The 19,507-nt window shown below is 40.1% G+C and overlaps 2 protein-coding genes across 2 annotated transcripts in view; both read left to right on the top strand.

Moving 5' to 3' along the window:
• LOC135352264 (succinate dehydrogenase cytochrome b560 subunit, mitochondrial-like) overlaps positions 1 to 19,507 on the top strand; it is a 44,799-nt gene that overhangs the window by 21,841 nt on the left and 3,451 nt on the right. The gene's annotated exons all lie outside the window — the stretch shown is intronic.
• Positions 1 to 19,507, top strand: part of LOC135352261 (uncharacterized) — a 36,935-nt gene that overhangs the window by 15,308 nt on the left and 2,120 nt on the right. The window contains exon 1 of the mRNA XM_064551445.1: positions 1 to 19,507. This exon is cut by the window's left edge and continues 15,308 nt beyond it; it is cut by the window's right edge and continues 2,120 nt beyond it. The gene's annotated coding sequence lies outside the window, so the exon portion shown is untranslated.

Below are 19,507 nucleotides of genomic sequence, written 5' to 3'. Positions count from 1 at the left end.
CGTTCACGATGTCTATGTGAGCGGTGATTTGAATCGCAGTGCCGGCTTTGCTGACAGGTGTGTGTGGCTACAGCCTCAGGCCGTGTCCCCTTGCATGGCTTCCCTCAACGTTTGTGAGATCCACGACTTGGCAAACATTAACCAATCAGAATGCAACGGACGTGAAGGCTATCAGTCTGTTAACTGTGATGAATGAATGAATGAACAATACATTTTGTAGCTTCCCTAACTTGTGTTATTATAATTATAGCATGTAAATATTGTGTAGACTAGACTAGCTAGCCCTATCTTGTATCATTAGCCATGTTGTGTAGCTACGTTAGCCATGTTATAGATTTTTAGTTTTTATGTATAATACCTATATAATAATTTGTTTTATCTTTCCTAAGCTAAATAATTATCTTTATAGCGCAAATCTTATTATAGTAGCTGGCCATTTGTCTCAGGTATTTGAGTCACCCACTTAAAACATGATTGTACTTCAATACTGGAAATGGAACTTGAAATGGAAGTTCCATTTCCATAAAATTCCCTAATTACCAGTCTTCTTAGCAACCAAGTAGTTCAAGCTATGAATGTAATCCACCTTTAAGAAGCCATTACATATTTTCTTAATTGAGTCATGAATAGTGATATCCAGCTGTCTGTGTGTGAGGATATGACCACATTCCTTATAACTTTTTGTTTTTATAGACGTGTTTAGTTTGCCTATATACTGTGCATGAATGGGATTGGTGTCTTTGACTGTCCACAACTTGTGTTAGAAAGACCCAATTTCACAATTAAAAGATGCATTTAGTAGCCCTTGGAGAGGTCTATAAGTTAGTATGTTTAGATTAAAGGTCGTTTGACACTTATTTTTGACTTGAACAATAGCCTATAGTCTAAAAGTCTAGCTACATATGTACATGCATGTACTACATGTATACAAAGTGTTTGTATATACTTAATCGTGTCAGCGTATATGGCACACTGTATAAAGATAAAAGTTCTCTGCAATCGGTTGTATCCACTTTTCCATTCTTGTTAATCTTTTCAATGATTGCCTGTGGTATGTTGGGATAAAAGTTCTCTCAGTTGCACTCGGTTATATCCACTTTTCACTATAACCAAAAATGTTAGACTAATTGACCTGCAGTGTATGGACTAGCCTATAGTGTACACTGTACAGGTGGCTCAGGTGCCATGGTTACATATTGCGGGGGTGTGAGGTCCCTTGGCATTATCACATACTGGAAGCTTAAATCATTTCCCAATTTTTGCATACAACGTGACCATTGATTGTTAATATATATGTATTCAAAATTGACTTCCAGTTATAAGCTCTAAATAAGGATAATACAATAGGATACGAATACACGATCCGTGGTTGTTAATTAGTTAATGAATGTGATTACGTATATCTAATTGGCATGATGTTCATGGAAAGGATGGATGCAAGCGCTTCTTGGGACATATTTCTTAAGAAAATTAACAGTGCTAGCCTCGTACATGTATGTACATGCATAATGTTGTGGTCATGAAATTATCCATATATAGGTGCAATGTGTTTACATTTTGTCCACCTGTACCCACATACAGTCATACTTCACCGATACTAGTGACTTCGTTTTACTTGTAATTTACTGCATGTGCTTTGCGCTCGTGATATTAGAGAGATGGCGTTCTGTGCAATACGTGTTTGCTATAGCTACCAACTCTCTTGTATATAAGGCCCAGCAAACAGAGAACAGTCATCCAACCATCCTCACCTCTCCAGCAATAGAGAAAGAAATCAAGTTCAAAATTTACTTCAAAATTTATTCGAATTGACAGCCACTACAATGAATTACCTTGCATTGATTCCTCTTCTCGCTCTTTCTCTCCTTCACGCTGACGCCGTTCCTGTCAAAAGAGAAACAAATGATAGACTACAAGAATTGATAGCAGTGGTAAACAGCATAACCGCGGTGATGGGTAGCCTCGACAACCACTTCCAGGCGTCTCTTCCAATGGATTTCAATTTTACCCGTGGCCATGAGGTAGTATGTCACATGTACGATCGGTTCCTTCTCATAGATGCTCAGTTGATGCCACGCCCCTCTAATTACAGTCGCTCCAGTCTCAAATACATCGCAGAGCAGAGTGTCGTCCAATCATGTAAATTAGACCGTTTCCTAGACGACACACTCCTCCTCGAGTGTACTGTTTCTAGTGTCGAGCGAATGTGTAATATCTACAGGATCGTCATGGGGAGGAGTGCAGTTGAAATTGCGATGTCTATGTGAGCGGTGATTTGAATAGCAGTGCCGGCTTTGCTGACAGATGCGTATGGCTACAACCTCAGGGCGTGTCCCCTTGCATGGCTTCCCTCAACGTTTGTGAGATCCACGACTTGGCAAACATTAACCAATCAGAATGCAACGGACGTGAAGGCTATCAGTCTGTTAACTGTGATGAATGAATGAATGAACAATACATTTTGTAGCTTCCCTAACTTGTGTTATTATAATTATAGCATGTAAATATAAACATTGTGTAGACTAGCTAGCCCTATCTTGTATCATTAGCCATGTTGTGTAGCTAGATTTAACCTACATGTACGTTAGCCATGTTATAGATTTTTAGTTTTATGTATATATAATAATTTGTTATATCTTTCCTAAGCTAAATAATTATCTTTATAGCTCAAATCTTATTATAGTAGCTGGCCATTTGTCTCAGGTATTTGAGTCACCCACTCAAAACATGATTTTACTTCCATACTTGAAATGGAACTTGAAATAGAAGTTCCATTTCCATAAAATTCCCTAATTACCAGTCTTCTTAGCAACCAAGTAGTGAAGCTATGAATGTAATCCACCTTTGAGAAGCCATTGCATATTTTCTTAATTGAGTCATGAATAGTGATATCCGCTCGTAGTAACCAGCTGTCTGTGTGTGAGGATATGCATGACCACATTCCTTTGTTTTTCTGGACGTGTTTAGTTTGCCTATATTCTGTGCATGAATGGGATTGGTGTCTTTGACTGTCCACAACTTGTGTTAGGAAGACCCAATTTCACAATTAAAAGATGCATTTAGTAGCCCTTGGAGAGGTGTATATAAGTTAGTATGTTTAGATTAAAGGTCGTTTGACACTTATTTTTGACTTGAACAATAGCCTATAGTCTAAAAGTCTAACTACATAATTATGTACATGCATGTACTACATGTATACAAAGTGTTTGTGTATACCTAATCGTGTCAGCGTATAGGGCACACTGTATAAAGATAAAAGTTCTCTCAGTTAATTGCAATCGGTTGTATCCACTTTTCCATTCTTGTTAATCTTTGGGATAAAAGTTCTCTCAGTTGCAATCCGTTATATCCACTTTTCACTATAACCAAAAATGGTAGACTAATTGACCTGCAGTGTATGGACTAGCCTATAGTGTACACTGTACAGGTGGCTCAGGTGCCATGGTTACATATTCCGGGGGTGTGAGGTCCCTTGCATTATCACATACTGGAAGCTTAAATCATTTCCCAATTTTTGCATACAACGTGACCATTGTTATATGTATTCAAAATTGACTTCCAGTTATAAGCTCTAAATAAGGATAATACAATAGGATACGAATACACGATCCGTGGTTGTTAATGAGTTAATGAATGTGATTATATCTAATTGGCATGATGTTCACGGAAAGGATGGATGCAAGCGCTTCTTGGGGCATATTTCTTAAGAAAATTAACAGTACTAGCCTCGTACATGTATGTACATGCATAATGTTGTGGTCATGAAATTATCCGTATAGGTGCAATGTGTTTACATTTTGTCCACCTGTACGCACATACAGTCATACTTCACCGATACTAGTGACTTCGTTTTACTTGTAATTTACTGCACGTGCTTTGCTCTCGTGATATTAGAGAGATGGCGTTCTGTGCTATACGTGTTTCCTATAGCTACCAACTCTTGTATATAAAGCCCAGCAAACAGAGAACAGTCATCCAACCATCCTCACCTCTCCAGCAATAGAGAAAGAAATCAAGTTCAAAACTTACTTCAAAATTTATCCGAATTGACAGCCACTAAACGAAAACAATGAATTACCTTGCATTGATTCCTCTCCTCGCTCTTTCTCTCCTTCACGCTGACGCCGTTCCTGTCAAAAGAAAAACAAATGATAGACTACAAGAATTGATAGCAGTGGTGAACAGCGTAACCGCGGTGATGGGTAGCCTCGACAACCACTTCCAGGCGTCTCTTCCGATGGATTTCAATTTTACCCGTGGCCATGAGGTAGTATGTCACATGTACGATCGGCTCCTCCTCGTTGATGCTCAGTTGATGCCACGCCCCTCTAATGACAGTCGCTCCAGTCTCAAATACATCGCAGAGCTGAGTGTCGTCCAATCATGTGAATTAGTCCGTTTCCTAGACGACACACTCCTCCCCGAGTGTACTGTTTCTACTGTCAAGAGAATGTGCAATATCTACAGGATCGTCATGGGAAAAAGTGCGATTGAAATTACCGACGTTCACGATGTCTATGTGAGCGGTGATTTGAATCGTAGTGCCGGCTTTGCTGACAGGTGCGTGTGGCTACAGCCTCAGGGCGTGCCCCCTTGCATGACTTCCCTCAACGTTTGTGAGATCCACGACTTGGCAAACATTAACCAATCAGAATGCAACGGACGTGAAGGCTATCGGTCTGTTAGTTGTGATGAATGAACGATAATTATTACACATTTTGTAGCTTTCCCTGTCTTGTTATCATTAGCCATGTAAATATATTGTGTAGGAGTTTGTTAGCCATGTAGGTTTTTAGTTTTTATGTACACTGTATAGTTTTATTTTTAGTTCTAAGCTAATATTATGTATATAGCTCTATAGTCTTATTATAGTAGCTGGCCATTTGTCTCAGGTATTTAAGTAGCCCACTCAAAATGTACTTCCATTTCCATAAATTCCTTAATTACCAGTTTTAGCAACCAAGTAGTTCAAGCTATGAATGTAATCCACCTTTGAGAAGCCATTGCATATTTTCTTAATTGAGTCATGAATAGTGATATCCTAACCAGCTGTCTGTGTGTGAGGATATGACCACATTCCTTATAACTTTTTGTCTTTATAATTATTCTGGATGTGTTTAGATTGGGATTGGTGTCTTTGACTGTCCACAACTTTTGTTATAGCAATTTCACAATTAAAAGATGCACTTAGTAGCCCTTGGAGAGGTCTACAAGATAGTATGTTTAGATTAAGGTCGTTTAACACTTATTTTTGACTTCAACATTACACGATAGTCTAGTCTAAAAGTCTAGCTACATGCATTATATGTACATGCATGTATACTACATGTATACAAAGTGTTTGTATACCTAATTGTGTCAGCGTGTATACTGTATAACATAAAAGTTCTCTCGGTTAATTGCAATCGGTTGTATCCACTTTTCCATTCTTGTTAATCTTTTCAATGATTGCCTGTGGTATGTTGGGGTTGGGGTTCAGCCACTGACAGTTTGCAATTCGGCCCACCAGCCTTCCCTCCACTCCAAAGGCTCGCGCATAATCGTCAAACAGCGGTACTACCTCTTCGTGCTTTTCTTGCAGCCGGTATCGAGCGCAGCTTTGAGAAATTTGCGAGACGGAACAGCTGCTCACAAAACCACTCGAGCGTGGTTGCACCCAGCGACATGTCCGGCCAAGCATCTCTCTTCCGATGTACTCTTTGCTAGCGAGGTCAGCCAGTTGTTTGCTAAGTTCCCCGGTGATGTTCTCCCCATCTGTGTACTTCAGAATGAATTCCTCCACAGTATCACTGCTGTATTCCAAGTGGCTTCTAAGACGATCTTGCAGACTGTGGTAAAAGTCACTGTGTCGGTCGTACATGTAACACAACACTTTTTGACCAATGAGGAAGTTTGGAAGGCTGTACGATGGCCGCATGGATTCACCGTGTGTTAGGATCAAGGCTCTGTTGACGACCTCCAGGTTGCCGGCTTCTTCATCTGTAGAGAGTTGTCTCTTTACTGGAGCCGCTTGAACGTGGAGGAGGCAAACGATGAGGGAAAGAACAAGTGCCGTGTAGTTCATGATGAGTTTCTTTAATCGGTGAAGTTTTTTTTTCGAATTGCTGGATTTTTATTGCGGAAGTACTTTCTTTGTTCTTTTTCTTTCTTCTCTTTTGAGATTTGTTTTTATTTTGTTGTGAATGTGTTCCCCCACTGACTTATATACATAGTTTTGCCCCTGTAACTAAGATCTCTCAGCGCGTCTGCTAGGAATGTTCTAACCGATTAGAATATTAAGTTTATTCATTGTAAGTTGTTGTTTAGAAACCAGGACAATAAACACAGTTTGTGTGGGTGGTATGTTAATGATCCGATATTCATTAGCCGTTTAATCGACACGCATGCCAGCACAATGTAGTTGGTTGTCAAGAAGAGAGGCTTTGTAAGAATAGATTGAACAACAATATGTTTATCACTTTTAAAGTTAGTTGCTTATTAAATGATCCTTGCCCCACATCGAAGGGAAAGTAATTAAACTCCGTGGTGGTATTCCATGATCTTGTGATCAAGTGGAACCCCAGAAACAAGACTCTGTTTATACAGGAGCCCATAAATAAGAGAAGGAGCGGCTAACTTCAACGTATACTCGGGATCATATTTCGTAATTGCCGGTGAAACTGCACTTCCTTTTATGGAAGCGGCTTAAGTGCTTGCAAACTGCAAATTTGCTGAGATTTGCGCACAAGCCCTTCTCTGGCTGCTTGCATGCATGATCACACATCCTGTTTCCCTCTCTGTCTGTGCAGGATGCCCTAAGTGGTGGCTATTTTAATCCTCAATCTCAATACAACACACCTCTTTATTATAGGCTGTTGGTTATTTCAGGTTGGTTGGCAGAAGTTAAAAGTTGAAGTGCACTCATGCAACCCCATGACCACATACCGTGTGTTTAATGTAATTAGTGGTCATGATTGACTGCACTTCAACTTTTAACTTCTGCCAACCAACTTGAAATCCTCTGTACCAGCGTAAGCACCATGCCTGATTCTGAGTTCTATCAGGAGTATATACATGAGGGGAGTGGGCAACTGCATGCTGTACAGCCCATACAAACGTGTTGTTGTCTCACTAGCTCTGTCATACTATGTTGTGTAACGCCCACATCTCAAGTGGCTGTATACAACGGCACTCAAAACAGGTATTGCGCAAGCATGCACATGTGGTAGAATTTCTGATCGTAGCCTGCCTTAGCCTTAGCCATACATGGTCATGTCAAACCATGCACAGTTTACAAGTGTTTGTGACGTAATAAGACAATAACAAATTGATATGGTGTGTGTATAGTAGTTGCTCCTTCATGTGCTCCTGGTTCTATTAATAGACGAAGAACGCTAAACAATTATCCCCCATGCGTAGAAAACAGAACAAAAAGAAAACACTTTAAGTGAACATTCCATGCATTCCTCTAGCCTACGCCTTTTGCTATTGCAATAAATAGATTCATTATCATCATTACCTTGGCAACAAATAGTATGATTTAACGAGCGGTCAATTTCAGCCTATGTATATATACAACATGCAATTGATTATGTACACCGCCCACTGTTTTAGTGGCTCTATTACCGTGACAACAACTTGGGACTCTCCTATATAATGTCGGATATATATACATATATAGTGTGCATGCCATGTTATTATTTAAAAAGTAAGTACGTTAGATTTATGATAGTGATAGTGATTATGTGTTAGTATACTTCTTGAGTGTTGTTGTGTTGTGTGTTGTGTTTGTTAATTGTACGTATAATTATATTCATTTTCAGTTATATTATTATAATCATAGAATTTCATTTTGTACAGAAAAAGCAATATAGGCAGTATAAAAATGCATCATAAAAAAACAATTCTAATAGCATAATATTAGATGATATATATACATTTGGTGAAGATTGATACAATCCAACACAAGTCATGACCTAATAATGTAGTCACTGTTTCAAGTACTTCCGATGTAAAAGCAATACAACAGGAGAGGAGGTGGAGTTTCACTAGCAGTTGAAGCGGGTACGGGTTATATCGGTGCTGTCATAGGTGCAGCTAGCAGTAGTGAGGATGGTGGAACTGAGGGACATAGGCTCGGGAACCAGGTTGCGACTCAGCCAATGCTCAGCTGAGTGAGGGTTCACTGCAGCTTTGTTTTCACTCACACGACTACTAGTCATTTCACTTATACGCTTGTCCAGGTGACAGCGAAGCTCTTCCAGGTGTCCATAGAGACGAAACTTGGTGCAAGTTTCTCTTATCTCTGGGACGGTGCAGGAGGGGATAAACGTGTCGCCAGTAGTTTGTCTCACCCAGCTGCAGGTGCTGTTGAGACTCCTCCAGGCAACGTACTGGTTGGCTCTGTAGCCCTCCAGGAGGGGACTGTCTAGGGAGGTGGTCAACACACTGTAGGAATGGTCAATGTAGCGATCGTATACATAGCAGAGTGCTTCTTGCTCCAGATAGAACGTTTCGTCGCATTCTCCTTTCGGCACTGACACAGGGCCAAAGAATTGTATACACTCTGAGAATTTTCCTGGGCAGAAAGTTCCCCTGGCAACTTTCCTCATCATATACAAATTGTCATTTATTGCCTCCATTTTCTCAATTTCTTCATCAGTAAATGATGATTGCCTTTTGATGGGGACGGCCTGGCAGTGGAGGAGATAAAGAGCGAGGAGAAGGATAAATGTCTTCATGATCGTTGGAGATGACATATAGTTATCGTTGATTACTGATTATCAATGGTTAATTGTTGCTGTTTGCAGTTGTGTGGAGAATGGCTGAGGGCAAGTGCTTAAATATGAGTCTCATCCTTGGGGTAGCTAGGGAACGTAACGGGCCTCACTGCAATCTCTCCTGGCCCAGTTAATGGAGAAATGATGTAACGAGATATTCAATGTCAAGTTCAATTTGTTGTCTTAGTAACACGGACAAACATTTTTGTACTTCCTTCCAGGATATGCAGTGGTGCTATGGCCAGTATGTGCACTATCGCCGCAGGTTTTAAGTTAATGATATTTTACAAGAATTGATAGCAGTGGTGAACAGCATAACCGCGGTGATGGGTAGTCTCGATAACCACTTCCAGGCGTCTCTTCCGATAGATTTCAATTTTACCCGTGGCCATGAGGTAGTATGTCACATGTACGATCGGTTCCTTCTCATAGATGCTCAGTTGATGCCACGCCCCTCTAATTACAGTCGCTCCAGTCTCAAATACATCGCAGAGCAGAGTGTCGTCCAATCATGCGAATTAGTCCGTTTCCTAGACGACACACTCCTCCGTGAGTGCACTGTTCCTACTGTCAAGAGAATGTGCAATATCTACAGGATCATCATGGGGAAAAGTGCGATTGAAATTGCCGACATTCACGATGTCTATGTGAGCGGTGATTTGAATAGCAGTGCCGGCTTTGCTGACAGATGCGTGTGGCTACAGCCTCAGGGCGTGCCCCCTTGCATGGCTTCCCTCAATGTTTGTGAGATCCATGACTTGGCAAACATTAACCAATCAGAATGCAACGGACGTGAAGGCTATCAGTCTGTTAACTGTGATGAATGTATGAATGAACAATACATTTTGTAGCTTCCCTAACTTGTGTTATTATAATTACAGAATGTAAATATAAATATTGTGTAGACTAGCTAGCCCTATCTTGTATCATTAGCCATGTTGTGTAGCTAGATCTTAACTACATGTACGTTAGCCATGTTATAGATTTTTAGTTTATATGTATAATAGCTATATAATAATTTGTTTTATCTTTCCTAAGCTAAAAATAATTATCTTTATAGCTCAAATCTTATTATAGTAGCTGGCCATTTGTCTCAGGTATTTGAGTCACCCACTCAAAACATGATTGTACTTCCATACTGGAAATGGAAGTTCCATTTCCATAAAATTCCCTAATTACCGGTTTTTCTTAGCAACCGAGTAGCTGAAGCTATGAATGTCTTTAAGAAGCCATTGCATATTTTCTTAATTGAGTCATGAATAATGATATCCGCTCGTATTAACCAGCTGTCTATGTGTGAGGATATGACCACATTCCTTATAACTTTTTGTTTTTATAATTATTCTGGACGTGTTTAGTTTGCCTATATACTGTGCATGAATGGGATTGGTGTCTTTGACTGTCCACAACTTGTGTTAGGAAGACCCAATTTCACAATTAAAAGATGCATTTAGTAGCCCTTGGAGAGGTCTATAAGTTAGTATGTTTAGATTAAAGGTCGTTTGACACTTATTTTTGACTTGAACAATAGCCTATAGTCTAAAAGTCTAGCTATATATGTACATGCATGTACTACATGTATACAAAGTGTTTGTATATACCTAATCGTGTCAGCGTATATGGCACACTGTATAAAGATAAAAGTTCTCTCAGTTAATTGCAATCGGTTGTATCTACTTTTCCATTCTTGTTAATCTTTTTAATGATTGCCTGTGGTATGTTGGGATAAAAGTTCTCTCAGTTGCAATCGTTTATATCCACTTTTCACTATAACCAAAAATGTTAGACTAATTGACCTGCAGTGTATGGACTAGCCTATAGTGTACACTGTACAGGTGGCTCAGGTGCCATGGTTACGTATTGTGGGGGTGTGCGGTACCTTGCATTATCACATACTGGAAGCTTAAATCATTTCCCAATTTTTGCATACAACATGACCATTGTTATATGTATTCAAAATTGACTTCCAGTTATAAGCTCTAAATAAGGATAATACAATAGGATACGAACACACGGTCTGTGGGTGTTAATTAGTTAATGAATGTGATTATATCTAATTGGCATGATGTTCATGGAAAGGATTGATGCAAGCGCTTCTTGGGGCATATTTCTTAAGAAAATTAACACAACTAGCCTCGTACATGTATGTACATGCATAATGTTGTGGTCATGAAATTATCCGTATAGGTGCAATATGTTTACATTTTGTCCACCTGTACGCACATACAGTCATACTTCATCGATACTAGTGACTTCGTTTTACTTGTAATTTACTGCACGGGCTTTGCGCTCATAATATTAGAGATATGGCGTTCTGTACAATACGTGTTTCCTAGCTACCAACTCTCTTGTATATAAGGCCCAGCAAACAGAGAGCAGTCATCCAACCATCCTCTCCAGCAATAGAGAAAGAATTTCAGTTCAGAATTTACTCCAACCAAACTGACAGCCACTACAATGAAGTACCTTGCATTGATTCCTCTGCTCGCTCTTTATTTCCTTCACGCCGACGCCGTTCCTGATGACAGACTACAAGAATTGATAGCAGTGGTGAACAGCGTAACCGCGGTGATGGGTAGCCTCGATAACCACTTCCAGGCGTCTCTTCCAATGGATTTCAATTTTACTGGTGGCCATGAGGTAGTATGTCACATGTACGATCGGCTCCTCCTCGTTGATGCTCAGTTGATGCCACGCCCCTCTAATGACAGTTGCTCCAGTCTCAAATACATCGCAGAGCAGAGTGTCGTCCAATCATGCGAATTAGTCCGTTTCCTAGACGACACACTCCTCCCCGAGTGTACTGTTTCTAGTGTCAAGAGAATGTGCAATATCTACAGGATCGTCATGGGGAAAAGTGCGATTGAAATTGCCGACGTTCACGATGTCTATGTGAGCGGTGATTTGAATCGTAGTGCCGGCTTTGCTGACAGGTGCGTGTGGCTACAGCCTCAGGGCGTGCCCCCTTGCATGACTTCCCTCAACGTTTGTGAGATCCACGACTTGGCAAACATTAACCAATCAGAATGCAACGGACGTGAAGGCTATCGGTCTGTTAGTTGTGATGAATGAACGATAATTATTACACATTTTGTAGCTTTCCCTGTCTTGTTATCATTAGCCATGTAAATATATTGTGTAGGAGTTTGTTAGCCATGTAGGTTTTTAGTTTTTATATATAGTTTTATTTTTAGTTCTAAGCTGATATTATGTATATAGCTTATTATAGTAACTGGCCATTTGTCTCAGGTATTTAAGTAGCCCACTCAAAATGTACTTCCATTTCCATAAAATTCCCTAATTACCAGTCTTCTTAGCAACCAAGTAGTTCAAGCTATGAATGTAATCCACCTTTGAGAAGCCATTGCATATTTTCTTAATTGAGTCATGAATAGTGATATCCTAACCAGCTGTCTGTGTGTGAGGATATGACCACATTCCTTATAACTTTTTGTTTTTATAATTATTCTGGATGTGTTTAGATTGGGATTGGTGTCTTTGACTGTCCACAACTTTTGTTATAGCAATTTCACAATTAAAAGATGCACTTAGTAGCCCTTGGAGAGGTCTACAAGATAGTATGTTTAGATGAAGGTCGTTTAACACTTATTTTGACTTCAACATTACACGATAGTCTAGTCTAAAAGTCTAACTACATGCATTATATGCACATGCATATAATACTACATGTATACAAAGTGTTTGTATACCTAATTGTGTCAGCGTGTATACTGTATAACATAAAAGTTCTCAGTTAATTGCAATCGGTTGTATCCACTTTTCCATTCTTGTTAATCTTTTCAATGATTGCCTGTGGTATGTTGGGGTTGGGGTTCAGCCACTGACAGTTTGCAATTCGGCCCACCAGCCTCCCCTCCACTCCAAAGGCTCGGGAATAATTGTCAAACAGCGGTACTACCTCTTCGTGCTTTTCTTGCAGCCGGTATCGAGCGCAGCTTTGAGAAATTTGCGAGACGGAACAGCTGCTCACAAAACCACTTGAGCGTGGTTGCACCCAGCGACATGTCCGGCCAAGTATCTCTCTTCCGATGTACTCTTTGCTAGCGAGGTCAGCCAGTTGTTCGCTAAGTTCCCCGGTGATGCTCTCCCCATCTGTGTACTTCAGAATGAATTCCTCCACAGTATCACTGCTGTATTCCGAGTGGCTTCTAAGACCGTCTTGCAGACTGTGGTAGAAGTCACTGTGTCGGTCGTACATGTAACACAGCACTTTTTGACCAATGAGGAAGTTTGGAAGGCTGTACGATGGCCGCATGGATTCGCCGTGTGTTAGGATCAAGGCTCTGTTAACGACCTCCAGGTTGCCGGCTTCTTCATCTGTAGAGAGTTGTCTCTTTACTGGAGCCGCTTGAACGTGGAGGAGGCAAACGATGAGGGAAAGAACGAGTGCCATGTAGTTCATGATGAGTTTCTTTAATCGGTGAAGTTTTTTTTCGAATTGTTGGATTTTTATTGTTGGATTTTTATTGCGGAAGTACTTTCTTTGTTCTTTTCTTTCTTCTCCTTTGAGATTTGTTTTTGTTTTGTTGTGAATGTGTTCCCCCACTGACTTATATACATAGTTTTGCCCCTGTAACTAAGATCTCTCAGCGCGTCTGCTAGGAATGTTCTAACCGATTAGAATATTAAGTTTATTCATTGTAAGTTGTCGTCTTAGAAACCAGGATAATAAACACAGTTTGTGTGGGTGGTATGTTAATGATCCGATATTCATTAGCCGTTTAATCGACACGCATGCCAGCACAATGTAGTTGGTTGTCAAGAAGAGAGGCTTTGTAAGAATAGATTGAACAACAATATGTTTATCACTTTTAAAGTTAGTTGCTTATTAAATGATCCTTGGCCCACATCGAAGGGAAAGTAATTAAACTCCGTGGTGATATTCAATGACCTCGTGATCGAGTGGAACCCCAGAAACAAGACTCTGTTTATACAGGAGCCCATAAATAAGAGAAGGAGCGGCTAACTTCAACGTATACTCAGGATCATGTTTCGTAATTGCCGGTGAAACTGCACTTCCTTTTATGGAAGCGGCTTAAGTGCTTGCAAACTGCAAATTTGCTGATATTTGCGCACAAGCCCTTCTCTGGCTGCTTGCATGCATGATCGCACATCCTGTTGCCCTCTCTGTCTGTGCAGGATGCCCTAAGTGGTGGCTATTTTAATCCTCAATCTCAATACAACACACCTCTTTAGTATAGGCTGTTGGTTATTTTGTTAGTACAGTGCACCATGCACCATCACTCACCACCTACAGAGAATTTCAGGTTGGTTGGCAGAAGTTAAAAGTTGAAATGCACTCATGCAACCCCATGACCACATACCGTGTGTGTTTAATGTAATTAGTGGTCATGGTTGACTGCACTTCAACTTTTAACTTCTGCCAACCAACTTGAAATCCTCTGTACCAGTGTAAGCACCATGCCTGATTCTGAGTTCTATCAGGAGTATACATGAGGGGAGTGGGCAACTGCATGCTGTACAGCCCTTACAAACGTGTTGTTGTCTCACTAGCTCTGTCAAACTATGTTGTGTAACGCCCACATCTCAAGTGGCTGTATACGACGGCACTGAAAACAGGTATTGCGCAAGCATGCACATGTGGTAGAATTTCTGATCGTAGCCTGCCTTAGCCTTAGCCATACATGGTCATGTCAAACCATGCACAGTTTACAAGTGTTTGTGACGTAATGAGACAATAACAAATTGATATGGTGTGTATAGTAGTTGCTCCTTCATGTGCTCCTGGTTCTATTAATAGACAAAGAACGCTAAATAATTATCCCCCATGCGTAGTAACGAAGAAAAAACAGAACAAAAAGAAAACACTTTAAGTGAACATTCCATGCATTCCTGTAGCCTACGCCTTTTGCTATTGCAATAAATAGATTCATTATCATCATTACCTTGGCAATAAATAGTATGATTTAACGAGCGGTCAATTTCAGCCTATGTATATATACATGCAATTGATTATGTACACCGCCCACTGTTTTAGTGGCTCTATTACCGTGACAACAACTTGGGACTCTCCTATATAATGTCGGATATATATACATATATAGTGTGCATGCCATGTTATTATTTAAAAAGTAAATACGTTAGATTTATGATAGTGATTATGTGTTAGTATACTTCTTGAGTGTTGTTGTGTTGTGTGTTGTGTTTGTTAATTGTACGTATAATTATATTCATTTTCAGTTATATTATTATAATCATAGAATTTCATTTTGTACAGAAAAAGCAATATAGGCAGTATAAAAATGCATCATAAAAAAATAATTCTAATAGCATAATATTAGATGATATATATACATTTGGTGAAGATTGATACAATCCAACACAAGTCATGACCTAATAATGTAGTCACTGTTTCAAGTACTTCCAATGTAAAAGCAATACCACAGGAGAGGAGGTGGAGTTTCACTAGCAGTCGAAGCGGGTACGGGTTATATCGGTGCTGTCATAGGTGCAGCTAGCAGTAGTGAGGATGGTGGAACTGAGGGACATAGGCTCGGGAACCAGGTTGCGACTCAGCCAATGCTCAGCTGAGTGAGGGTTTACTGCAGCTTTGTTTTCACTCACACGACTACTGGTTATTTCACTTATACGCTTGTCCAGGTGACAGCGAAGCTCTTCCAGGTGTCCATAGAGACGGAACTTGGTGCAAGCTTCTCTTATCTCTGGGACGGTGCAGGAGGGGACAAACGTGTCGCCAGTAGTTTGTCTCACCCAGCTGCAGGTGCTGTTGAGACTCCTCCAGGCAACGTACTGGTTGGCTCTGTAGCCCTCCAGGAGGGGACTGTCTAGGGAGGTGGTCAACACACTGTAGGAGTGGTCAATGTAGCGATCGTATACATAGCAGAGTGCTTCTTGCTCCAGATAGAACGTTTCGTCGCATTCTCCTTTCGGCACTGACACAGGGCCAAAGAATTGTATACACTCTGAGAATTTTCCTGGGCAGAAAGTTCCCCTGGCAACTTTCCTCATCATATACAAATTGTCATTTATTGCCTCCATTTTCTCAACTTCTTCATCAGTAAATAATGATTGCCTTTTGACTGGGACGGCCTGGCAGTGGAGGAGATAAAGAGCGAGGAGAAGAATAAATGTCTTCATGATTGTTGGAGATGATATAGTTATCGTTGATTACTGATTATCAATGGTTAATTGTTGCTGTTTGCAGTTGTGTGGAGAATGGCTGAGGGCAAGTGCTTAAATATGAGTCTCATCCCTGGGGTAGCTAGGGAACGTAACATGCCTCACTACAATCTCTCCTGGCCCAGTTAATGAGAAATTATGTAATGGAGAACTCTGAATATGAAAAATTTAATATCAGTGTTCATAATATTGCATCCAGGATATCTTAGCAACAATTCATTAAAGCCCAGCCTCAGGGTTAGTTCCTGATCTGGGGGCAGCTTAACTATGTAAAGAATCCTTCCATTCAGAACTTACGGCAATGGATTAATTAATTGGTGTTGGAATTTTTATTAGGATCACATTACTCTAAGAATTTGAATTTTTAAGTCTGCAGTCTGCTTGCAGTCTTCTAGTGTTTCAATGTGTACAATACATATATACTAAGGTTGTTGTTTGAAGCTGTACATGCAATTAATGTCTTGCATGCATGTATACATATGTGTATGTTTGTGCTTGGCTTCAGTATCAACATTGTTGTATTAATCTCGTTACCGTACATGCATGTATACTGCTCAATCAGCTTACATGAACGATATTATTTTTCATATTCAGAGTTCTCCATTACATAATTATGTTCCAGCTGTGCTAGCTCAGTTGTCGTCAGAACAAACCTTCCCTCCTAATAATTATTCCATTCTGTATAATTATAGCTCCTTTCAAAGAATCGTTTCCCCAATAGCCACGTACCCGTAATTCACCATTGGGAAAAATTATTGCCAATGGTGATCCATGAAATCATTATCAAAATCTGCACTTTGCCAGCCTTTCAAAAAACATTTCCCAGTATAGCCATGCATGCACCTATAACTAATATACACACTCAGGTTGTACATTAATGTATATTCGCTATAACCAGCCATGCATGCAATTTCGTCACCATTGGGAAAACTTAAAAAATTATTGCTCCTCTGAAATCACTATCTATAATTATATGTGCGTCTATAGACAAACAGGTTTGGTGAGTTCACAATTGGGACTAACAAGTGCTGGTTGAAAAAGTCCCCTCTGTGTTTACTCCGTATCCTAATTGCAGTGTACTTCAGGTTTTAAAAGGGGTAGTTCTCATTCTTACTTCTGCATGGCCTTACAACATGTATAGATTTCACGGACTGATAAAATGTATGGAATGTTACTTTTAGGCACTATCTGTATCATCTCCATTTCCATTTCCCAAAGAACTATCAATTAAGAGCATGTGATCCAGTTTCCATGGAGAGCCAGAAATTTTTAATCACTTACTGGGAAATCTCATGAATATCATTATTTCTATTATTTTTAGTCGGCATGGTGTTAGCGTACGTATGTATAGTAGTCCTCTCCCCCGGCACTTTAAATGTGCAAAGCCTACCACACACCATTCTAGAACACTCTATAATTATAGTCTAATGTTCACATTCACATGCATGGCATGTTATTATCGCTTATCTAGTGACTTGCCAAATTAATGCGTTTTCAATTACTTACTTGGTAACCTTTGTGGTATATACGTAGTTATTGTATATAGGAAATAACGTAGAAAGTCAATCAATGGACTTTCTTTTGATTATTGTGTGTGTCCTATAAACTAACAATGTGTGATTTAGAAGAATAGTGCGTACGTATAGCAACAGAAGCCCTGCATAGATGTTTACCGTACCGTAACAGCTCCTACAAGTGTGCAAACACTTTGCTAATCAGGGTTGTGTGTGTGTGTGTGGGTGTGGGTGTGGGGGTGGGGTGTGTGTATTAGCCTCTATAAGCTACGTTTAGATCATGTTTGCCATAAATACTGCAATTTGATTGGCTAAAGAAAGTGTTCATCCAACTTAGAAAATCATGTACTTATTTAGAAAATCATGTACTTACTTTAGAAAATCATGTACTTCACTTAGAAAATCATGTAGCAAAGATTAGATAAGAACATTCAAATCTGATTGGCTAAAATACTGACGGTTGCTATGATCTAAAATGCTTAGACACTGTTTAGGAAGTTCCACATGATTTAGAAGTCCTCAGGGCTAGTAGAATCCTCACTGCGTTCGGGATACTACAACCAGTCCTTTGGACTTCTAAATCATGTATAGAAACTTCCTATAAACAGTGTCTATAACTATTATATATACTGTACTTCTTCTTTCAGTATTACTTTCTTACTATAGACAGACTATAGTCTATAGTCTGTCGGCTTCCTTAGTTACGTAATACATCCAGAATCAATGAATATCATTAACTTAAAACCTGCGGCTATAGTGCACATACTGGCCATAGCACCACTGCATATCCTGGAAGGAAGTACAAAATGTTTGTCCGTGTTACTAAGACAACAAATTGAACTTGACATTAATCTCATTTGAATATCTCGTTACATCATTTCTCATTAACTGGGCCAGGAGAGATAGCAGTGAGGCACGTTACGTTCCCTAGCTACCCCAGGGATGAGACTCATATTTAAGCACTTGCCCTCAGCCATTCTCCACACAACTGCAAACATCAACAATTAACCATTGATAATCAGTAATCAACGATAACTATATCATCTCCAACGATCATGAAGACATTTATCTTTCTCCTCGCTCTTTATCTCCTCCACTGCCAGGCCGTCCCCGTCAAAAGCCAATCATTTACTGATGAAGAAGTCGAGAAAATGGAGGCAATAAATGACAATTTGTATATGATGAGGAAAGTTGCCAGGGGAACTTTCTGCCCAGGAAAATTCTCAGAGTGTATACAATTCTTTGGCCCTGTATCAGTACCGAAAGGAGAATGCGACGAAACGTTCTATCTGGAGCAAGAAGCACTCTGCTATGTATACGATCGCTACATTCACCACTCCTACAGTGTGTTGACCACCCCCCTAGACAGTCCCCTCCTGGAGGGCTACAAAGCCAACCAGTATGTTGCCTGGAGGAGTCTCAACAGCACCTGCAGCTGGGTGAGACAAACTACTGGCGACACGTTTGTCCCCTCCTGCACCGTCCCAGAGATAAGAGAAGCTTGCACCAAGTTCCGTCTCTATGGACACCTGGAAGAGCTTCGCTGTCACCTGGACAAGCGTATAAGTGAAATGACCAGTAGTCGTGTGAGTGAAGACAAAGCTGCAGTGAACCCTCACTCAGCTGAGCATTGGCTGAGTCGCAACCTGGTTCCCGAGCCTATGTCCCTCAGTTCCACCATCCTCACAACTGCTAGCTGCACCTATGACAGCACCGATATAACCCATACCCGCTTCATCTGCTAGTGAAACTCCACCTCCTCTCCTGTTGTATTGCTTTTACATTGGAAGTACTTGAAACAGTGACTACATTATTAGGTCATGACTTTAATTTGTTAGATTGTATCAATCAAGCTGCACGATCATTTATTTTTTAGCTCGCTGTATGTATAGCTTTTTAATTTTTAACTGCTGAAAAATGTATTTTCTTATCTAATTAGGCGCAATTTTTTTTGCTGCAATGGAATTCTTCTTCTAAATCATTTTAAAGTGTAACTCAATAGCATGTTAATGAAATTCATCAACTGGCTGGCTCTCTATACTGTATGTAAAG

Source organism: Halichondria panicea, chromosome 1 (genome assembly GCF_963675165.1).
Source record: "Halichondria panicea chromosome 1, odHalPani1.1, whole genome shotgun sequence".
Taxonomy (NCBI): Eukaryota; Metazoa; Porifera; class Demospongiae; order Suberitida; family Halichondriidae; genus Halichondria; species Halichondria panicea.
Note: the sequence above shows the minus strand (reverse complement) of the source record. Positions and strands in the feature narration are given on the sequence as shown.